This window comes from Molossus molossus, unplaced genomic scaffold, assembly GCF_014108415.1.
Source record: "Molossus molossus isolate mMolMol1 unplaced genomic scaffold, mMolMol1.p scaffold_m16_p_14, whole genome shotgun sequence".
In the NCBI taxonomy this organism is placed as follows: domain Eukaryota; kingdom Metazoa; phylum Chordata; class Mammalia; order Chiroptera; family Molossidae; genus Molossus; species Molossus molossus.
This window is the reverse complement of record NW_023425349.1, coordinates 15,881,667-15,890,028: the sequence shown is the minus strand read 5'-3', so window position 1 is coordinate 15,890,028 and position 8,362 is coordinate 15,881,667. Positions and strand designations below refer to the sequence as shown.

Sequence of the window (8,362 nt, the reverse complement as noted above, 5' to 3'; positions counted from 1 at the left end):
AACAGCTGCTGAGCAAGTGCTGAGTAGGGCATCAGGAAGCAGTACAATGCTATTCTTACAGGCTCGGAAGCTGTGGGAGACAGCTGAGGATCCTCACCTGCTAGCCTCCTTGACCTCCATAACCTGGTTGGCAGAGAAGACATAATTCCAGAGTACTGTGCTCACGCATTTAATACCCTGGCTGAGCTCACACTCTGTGCCAGGCCCTGAAGGGGCTGGTGTAGAAACCCTAACAAAGCACGACCTCCGTGCTCAGGAGGGTCAAGGTCTAGCAGAGAAGACAGAGGACAGTCATGTGGTGGGTATGTGCCTAACGGGTCTGCAAAGTGCTGTGGGTCATCAGGCAGCCCACTGATTAGCAGGGCTTCATCTGTGGAGGACTGCCTCTGTGCCCAGGACTCTTCAAAGTGCTGGACGTGAATGAACTCATGTACGCCTCACTCAAAACCCATTGTACAGGTGGGAAAGTAAGGCACAGAGCAGCTAACGTCTGTTGGAGGGTCTGAAGAGAGGGGAATTACCTGTAATTCCCCTGCTGTCTTTCACTTCCTCCAAGGTGACACATCATTCTCTCCTAGATCCCCGAGGCACCTGGAACATATTGCCAGAGGACAGCGGGACAGGCCTGCTGAGCTTGTAGTAAGTCCTGAGGGCTCCCGTGTGTGTGTGTGTGTGTTTCTTTTTTCTTCCTTACCCCTCCTCTTCTTTACATATTCTCTTTACTTCCTGTGCAGATGAAGGCTCTGCCACTTTTCCCTTGGTTTGTCTGGGTTACTCGTATGCCTCAAGGCTCCTGAGATTTAAAGATAGGCCAACTTAGTTCCAAATCCTGATTTTTACCACTTCTTGCATCTGTGACCTTGAAACAGTCATAGGAACTTCCTTATCTTTAACTTGCCCCATGTGGAGTGAGGACAAGGATGCTTACCTTCTCAGGCTGGGATGGAGGTGGAGTTAGACCACAGAGGTAACGGGGGGCATATAATAGGGTCTCCTGCCCCACTGCTCTCGAAGCCTTAAGATTCTTCGCCATCCTGTGCCTTGGGCTTCGCCCTGCATGCAAAGCCCACGCAGGAGAGCTTGCTTGCCTCCGTCATCCCCCCTTCCATCCATCCACCACACCATCCCATGAGTGTCAAATGCAAACCTCATTTCTGATCTCACCCCTTCCTAGGATAAGCTGCTTTAGGATTTCTTAACACCCCAAAACCCTTCTATCTTTCCAGGCCCAGTTTCTGGTTCAGTTTAGTCCTGGATGCCAGCATTTGGTGAGTGATTTCTGTGTCCCAGGCATAATGTCACTCACTTGACCTACATCGCTTCACAGAGTCTCACTGACTTCCTCAGAGGAACATTCTTATTATCCTCATTTTACAGATGAAATTGCAACAGAGAAGTTAATTAACTGGCCCAAGATCCCACAGCTCAGAAGTGGCAAAGCCAGCATTTCAATCCTGAGGCATTTATTCCAGAAGCTACTCTCTTCATATCACTACTGTGCTTCAGATTTTTAACATGTGTCTGAATATCTGTCGTCCAACTCCAACTTAAACAGGTAGCGTCATACTTAGCCACTTCCCAATGCCTTGCTTTTCCCCGAGACAGTTAAAATCATCTTCCAAATAATTACATTATATTGTTTCAAGAAACTCATCTTGCTTTTACAAGTGTATTTTTTTGTATGTATCTCTTTTGTGGAAAGAAAAAATTCATTAAAACACCCACATCATGTTTGTTCTTTTCTATTACATAGCTGAGATCGTCCATCTTCCCACCGAGATGGGGAACGTGCTGGTGAATGTTTCCCAACCAGCTCTCCAGGGGCAGGGAGGGGGTGGAAAGCTTTGAGAGCGTTTGCCGATTTCTGTGGTGTAAATATTTCCACCATAGCTAATTTCAAGATAACACCGTGATGTCCCTAAACATGCAGTTGAGAAGAGATGCTTATGGTCAACTCTCCATAGCCGAAAGATCAGAAATTATAGCACCCCTCCCAAGTTTTAAAATATCTTTTCTTGCTCACATATAAATCACATCAATTTTTCGGGTCCAATTTATGACTAAAATTGCGGAAACCAACATTTATGGAGTGATCTTTGTGTTCCAGGGACTATGCAAATTGCTTGATATCGTGTAACATTTCCACTGGCTGTATTTTAACAGAAAAGAGGACGTTAAATAGGATTTCCAAACTTACGTTGCTCCTTTGCCCTAGTGAATGGTGTATAACACACCAACCTGATGAAGGTGGGCTGAAATACAGAAAAAGAGAGTGTCTGCACACAGGGACATCTCAGTTCTAGCCCCAGTTCTAGCACTACAAGAGGTGTGACCTTCATCAACACACACTTTCTGTGGGGTCTGGAATATATGGCTAAATATATTGACAACGTAGCACGGTTAAGAGATTTAAATGACAGACCCTATGTAAAATACTGAGCACCTTACAGGTGATCAATACATGTCAGCTACTGACCCTTGCTCCTTTCAAGAGCCATTTATATTTTCTCGATCCATGTCGCCTTCTTTCTTATTCTCGAATTCTCTCCACCTGTTTTTCCCTTAGAGCCCACACACCCTCTTCCCTGTTTGCATCAGAGGCTTCCTCCTCCAGGCTGTGACTTCTCTCTATTCGGGATTCTGTTTTCATTCTGTTTTCATCCTTCAAGGCTTCCTTTCAAAGCCTCTTAGCTTTCCCCCTTTGGGTTGCAACACTGTTTCTCGGGCTGTGACTTCCTCAGCCATGCGTTTCTCCTCCTACTGGGACGCCTGCTCCGCCACCAGTGGGGCTCCTAGTCTCTCCTCTTTTCTTTTCCCTCCATTAATTTCTCACAATTCCCCTGCCCACTCCCCGCTGTGGATTTCAGACCCAGCCTTCCTTACTGATGTGTGCTGTTTGCTCTCCTACACGAGAGCAGCCTTCACCGTCCTCCTTCTGTCTTGCATCTTGTACATCCCTTGCTCCTGTGTACGCTCTCCCCAACTCCCAAGTGCATTTGCTGTTCCAACCTCAAATCTATTGCCTTTATGTTTCCCATTTCTTCCCAAAGGACCTCCAGATCCTTCTTCCATCCGCCTATTATTTGTCTTCCCTGTTCATTTCCCCTGAAATTCTTCTAGCTGGGTATTTTCCTCTTTCATGATGCAAAGGACTCAGGGGTGATTGCATCCATATATTGGTTTTGCACCATGAGGGCAACACTTATTTTAGGGGCTGAGTAGCTGGATTCTTGTCACTAACTTGTAGGAGAGAAATGTTTCTGTCTTAAAACATTTTTTTTCTTCATTGATATTAGAGAAAGAGAGGAAGGGAGAGGGAGAGATAGAAACATCGATGAGAGAGAACGAGAACATCAACTGGCTGCCTCCTGCATGTCCCCCACTGATGGTCAGGCTCATAACCTGGACATGTGCCCGGACTGGGAATCAAACCGGCAACCTCTTGGTGCATGGGTCACACCGCTCAACCACTGAGCCACACCAGCTGGGCTACACTGAAATCTCTATAATAAATCTCTGCGCAGAATGACAGGCAGTGGAAACAACATGGACCTGGACCTAGTTTCAGATTCTACACGTCACAGCCATGTGATCCTCAGAGAAGGAATTCACTTCCCTGGGCTCCACTCTCCCCATCAGTAAAACGGGGGAGCAGCACAGTACAGGGTCTAAGAACGAGGCTTTGGAGATGGACAGATTGATGCCCAGTTACTGATTCGTCTTACCAGCTATGCAGTCTTAAGTCACCCACTTCTAATGGCAAGCACTTCTTTATTTATAAAACAGATAAGGTCTCAGAATTAAAGGGATGGTTCAATATGCTCCTGTGTGCAAAATACTGAATGCATTGCCTATGTGATCATACTCACTCAGTACCAGGAGTAACATTACTGGGATACTTCTACCTTTCTCAGAAGAAACAGGGCCCCTCATGCAGCTCCCCTCTCTTGGAGTGCCCTTTCACTTAACCCCTAACATGTCTTCAGGACTCTTTTTTTTTTTTTTTTGCATCTTTTGGAAAGCCTTCTCCAATTGTTCTCCATTGCCCTGAACAGAACCGGTCATCTCCCACTGTCTGGTCTTGGAGCACATTGTCCATGCTCTGTAGGTCTAATCACCTCATTCTGTAGTTGTCACTCTACTTTCAGATACACTATTACACAGTTTCAGAATGTAAGCTTCTAGAGAACTGGACTAGTCTTTTTTTTCCCTCCATTTTTCAGTACCAGACACAATGCCTAGCAAATAGTAGGTGCCCTCTCTATATAATTACTAATAATTGGAAGATTGAAGACAGATGGTAGGTGTTCACTCTACATTTGTGATGAATGAATGAATGAATAAATGAATGAATGAAGACCCAGTTGCCATAGGACCCATGCCTATGCCCCTGCCATAAATCTAATAAGGCAGGGGCATAGGTATGGGCCATCCAGGCTTCCACCCCAGCATGTAGGACCAGGTCAGACTTGGCCCAGCAGGCCGACTGACTTGCTGCTGAAGCCCTGAGGTGCTCATTTGGACTTTTCACATTTCTATAGGCTGGGCTCAGGGCTTGTTCCCAAGTGTGCAGCAGGTTGGAGGATGGCACAGGGTTAAATGGCCCCAGACTAGAAGATAAAAGCAAATCAGGGCAGGCAGACAAGCAGGTCATTAGAGTAATCCGGTAAATTTGGCTCTTGCAAGTAGTAATTCCCAGACAATTTGGAGTTTGGTTGCCTTATCAACTTTCATTTTATTTCCTTATACTTGTCCCTATTTTCTCATACTTATGAAAATGACAGAGAGGAAAAAAAAAAAACTAAACTAAAATATAATAGGATTTCTTAAAAACACAAGTGAACTAGAATTACACCTCCTTCCCCCCTATTCTTTGCTATCACTTTGGTGAATAAGATCAACATCTTTCTGCTTATTATGTCTCAGGCACTTACCACATGGGCTGCTGTCTTTCAGGAAGTGTGCTTTGATATCTGCACCAGGATGGCTCAACTATTCACTGAATAAGCATTTACTGAACATAAGGTATGGGGTGGGCACCATATGACATATCAAGAATGATAAAGAATGATCGCTGAGAAGACAGTCTTGAAAGAAAAGTCAAGGGCTTGGAGTTCAGGTCTGTGACTCTGCCCCTTATGAGCTGTGAGACCCAGGACAAGTTATATGGACTCCCTGAGTATCCGTTTCTACATCTCAGAAATACGCAAGATAGGTGCTGTTTTCTCCCTAACACTTTCTCACAGAATGGCACCAATGGTTGGGGTTGTTTTTCCAACAGCAAATAACATAAGCCTCACTCTGAGGAAGTGAGTTCAAATCAAATGGAAGACTCAGTAATAGAAGCTGGCAATAGAACCCTAGGGCAACCCCCACGTCTGACTCGGGCACTGATTAGCTGTGTGATTGTGGTCAGTTCACCTCCACTGACTGGGCCTAAATGTCCATATCTTGTCACATGAGTTGGGCAGACCAGATGAGGAGCTCTGAAGACCCTTTTAGCAGTGAATTTGTTTATAACTCTACTCTCTTGGACAGGTAAGATGGGAGGGCTCACTTGAATTCTTTAGGCCTAGGGACAGAGTGGTAGATGGAAGACTTGAGATGTCCCAGGTCTAATGTCGGAGGAGACCAACATGACTTCTGGGGCCTAGGCACCTTTGCCTTCAAGGATCGGTTCCTTGATTACCCAAAACTAAAAAAGTATGTTATGACTGTATGGGTATAAAGATAAACATAATCCAGAATCAATGATATATTTCTTTCTTTTGATATAAAAAATAAAACTTTATACAGCAGTCCTCTGAAGTTGTCATGGACCCCAGGCACTATCCCTACTGTGTCTAATGGATAAGTTGGTCCTGCGAGATTCTCCTAAAAGTGGTGGTACATTTTACTCCAAGAACATGTTGACTGCAAGCCAACTGAAGCTTGCCTTCCTTCTAGAGAAGAGTTTCTCAACTTCAGCACTACTGGGGTTTGTTCTAGATAATTCTTTGCTGTGGGGGCCGTCCCGTGCGTTTCTGGCCTCTGTCCACCCTATGCCAGTGGCATATCTACCCTAGTTGTGACCATCAAAAATGACCCTAGATGTCGCCAAGTGTTCCCTTGGAGGTAAAATCATCCATGGTTGAAAATCACTATTCTAGAATATTCATATTAGATGATGTTCTTTCTACCTTTTGTTAGGAGCTCATGATCTTCTTGGGCAATGGCGTTTCGGACCACTCTTGGTAAAAGATGGACGGATAAGGCTCTCTCCATTCTAGCCCCCAGTACCTCTCTGAATCTGTTCTTCCTGATGCCCTCATGGCCCCAGCCTCCCTGACCTCCTTGCTGTGACTTGAACCTGCCAGACACACTACCACTCACTGTCTTAGGGCCTTTAAAATGAGACTTCCTTCTACATAGAACATGCTTCCCTGAAACAGTGCACTCGGTTAACTCTCTTGCCCTCTCGTCTTTGTTTAAATATTATCTTATCAATGAGGCCTGTCCTAGCCACTGTTTTAAAAAGTACTGCCCTATTCCCTAGAATTCCTCTTCCCCTTCTGTCTCCCCTCTTTTTCTCCCCCGCCCATAGCACATTGCCTTCTAAAATACTACATCATTTATATTATTTCATAATTTCCTGTATCGATCATTTATTGTCTTTCTCTCCCTGCTGGAGTATAAAGTCTACAAGGACAGGAATCTTGTTTTGTCTGTTTTGTTCATCCCACAACTGCTACATAATAGGTGCTTAATAAATGTGCCCTGGGTTGAGTTGACAAATAAAACGGAATCAGACGGAAGTAGCCCCCTCTGTCTTTGAACAGACCCGCTCGGAACCTCTTCCTCCTTCTGACCCCAAGCCCCATCTCCGTGTCCCCCCTGCCATTCCTTCCACACGGGAGTTTTGTTTCTCTTCCTGAAGTTGTTTCTGTTGGTTTGTGCCCCTCTCTCTGTTCCCCTTTTGTCCCTGGGCTGCCTGAAGCAGCAGAGGGGAAACCTGCACGCTTGGGTTTCAAAACAGCTGATTCATCGCTACTTATAGCTGTTCTATCCCGAAAAGGAATGATTCAAAAGAGACTGGAAAAAGCAAAACTTTGCCATCCCCGTGAGTATAAACAATGACTGTGTCTGGAATTATCTGCCACTGAAGCTGTTGAATAGAGGGGCCAGGTGACATGGTTACTATGTCTTCCTTTCAAAGCCGGCTGAAGAGAGGTGGCCCAGGAGTCACTGCGACCAGGGCCGGCATGAGAGGACACCAGGGCCCACGTCCTGCTGGAGAGACAGCTCTTGCTGACCCAGTTTGAGCACAACATCGCCTGATGCAGCACTGCAGTCGCAACTTGAATAACTTGGTGACACACAAAGCAGCTTTGATGCAAAGTGGAGCTGACAGAGCAGCGGAGGGGAGGCTCTGTTCCTCACGCAGCTGCGTGGGGAATCCGCTCAAGGTGACTGCAACCTTCGCAACCCCGCTGACAGTCCAAGTCTGCTCTCGCAAACAAGGGAGGCCGGTTTGTTTTTCAGGAGGGCAGACGTGGGCATGGCAGACAGTGAGTGGAACCAACTTAGAGGACTGGTAATCAGCCTGCCTCTTCTGCTTTGATGTATGTCCCTAATATCCCTGCTTTTTGTCCTCCCTGCTGCCCGGCCTTAATCTAGGCCTCCGTCACCTGGGCTACTGTACTGCTGTATACTATTCCTGGGGCATGTCCCCCTCACCCCTCTTGTTCAGAGCCAATAAAGCAGTCTTCAAAGAGCATATCAATGATCATGTCACTTTCTACTTCTAACCCTTCCATGGCTCCTCATTCCTGCAACAATATTGTGGACCCAAAACACAGTCTTCTGTGAGCTGCATTTTTAGCTTCTTCCACTCAGTTCTCCTCACTTCTTGCCACTGCCACCTCCATTACTCCAAACTCTACTTTCCTCTTTATACTTTATGAAATATACACAATACTTTTTATTCTCTAATGTCCTGAAGCATGTGGTCAACATCCACTTGAATGCTTCCTGTGCTGGGGGACTCACTACCTCACACAAGAGCCTTCTCTCAAATTGAATAGCTTTAAAGCTCCATAACTCATTCCTTGTGAAACATAAATGCTGGTCCCTACTTTTCACTTCTTGCCCCTGTGCCCTAAGGTCCCACAGAATACGTTCTGTCCCAGACTCACTTCTGAAAACTGAACTCAGCAGAACACATCTTTTGGGCATCTCTTCTGTGTCAGAGTTCCAGGGCCCTTTACCTGTTTTTCATAGGCTAAAGTTTCTCCCATCCAACCTCCTCCATCTTGCCTTTTTGAATCTTTCTTATATTTTCAAGTTGCCCCTTAGAATCAACAGGGTAAAGTTGTACACTGTG

At 45.7% G+C, this 8,362-nt stretch overlaps 1 long non-coding RNA gene across 2 annotated transcripts; it reads left to right on the top strand.

Moving 5' to 3' along the window:
* LOC118630146 lies at nucleotides 1-1,595 on the top strand. Of its 2 annotated transcripts, XR_004959523.1 has the most exons (4): nucleotides 1-459; nucleotides 579-639; nucleotides 1,227-1,268; nucleotides 1,378-1,595. It is a non-coding gene; the product is annotated as an uncharacterized LOC118630146 (long non-coding RNA). The 2 variants fall into 2 exon arrangements; XR_004959522.1 differs by lacking the exon at nucleotides 1-459 and having other exon boundaries at nucleotides 477-639.
* Nucleotides 1,596-8,362: the final 6,767 nt, after the last annotated feature.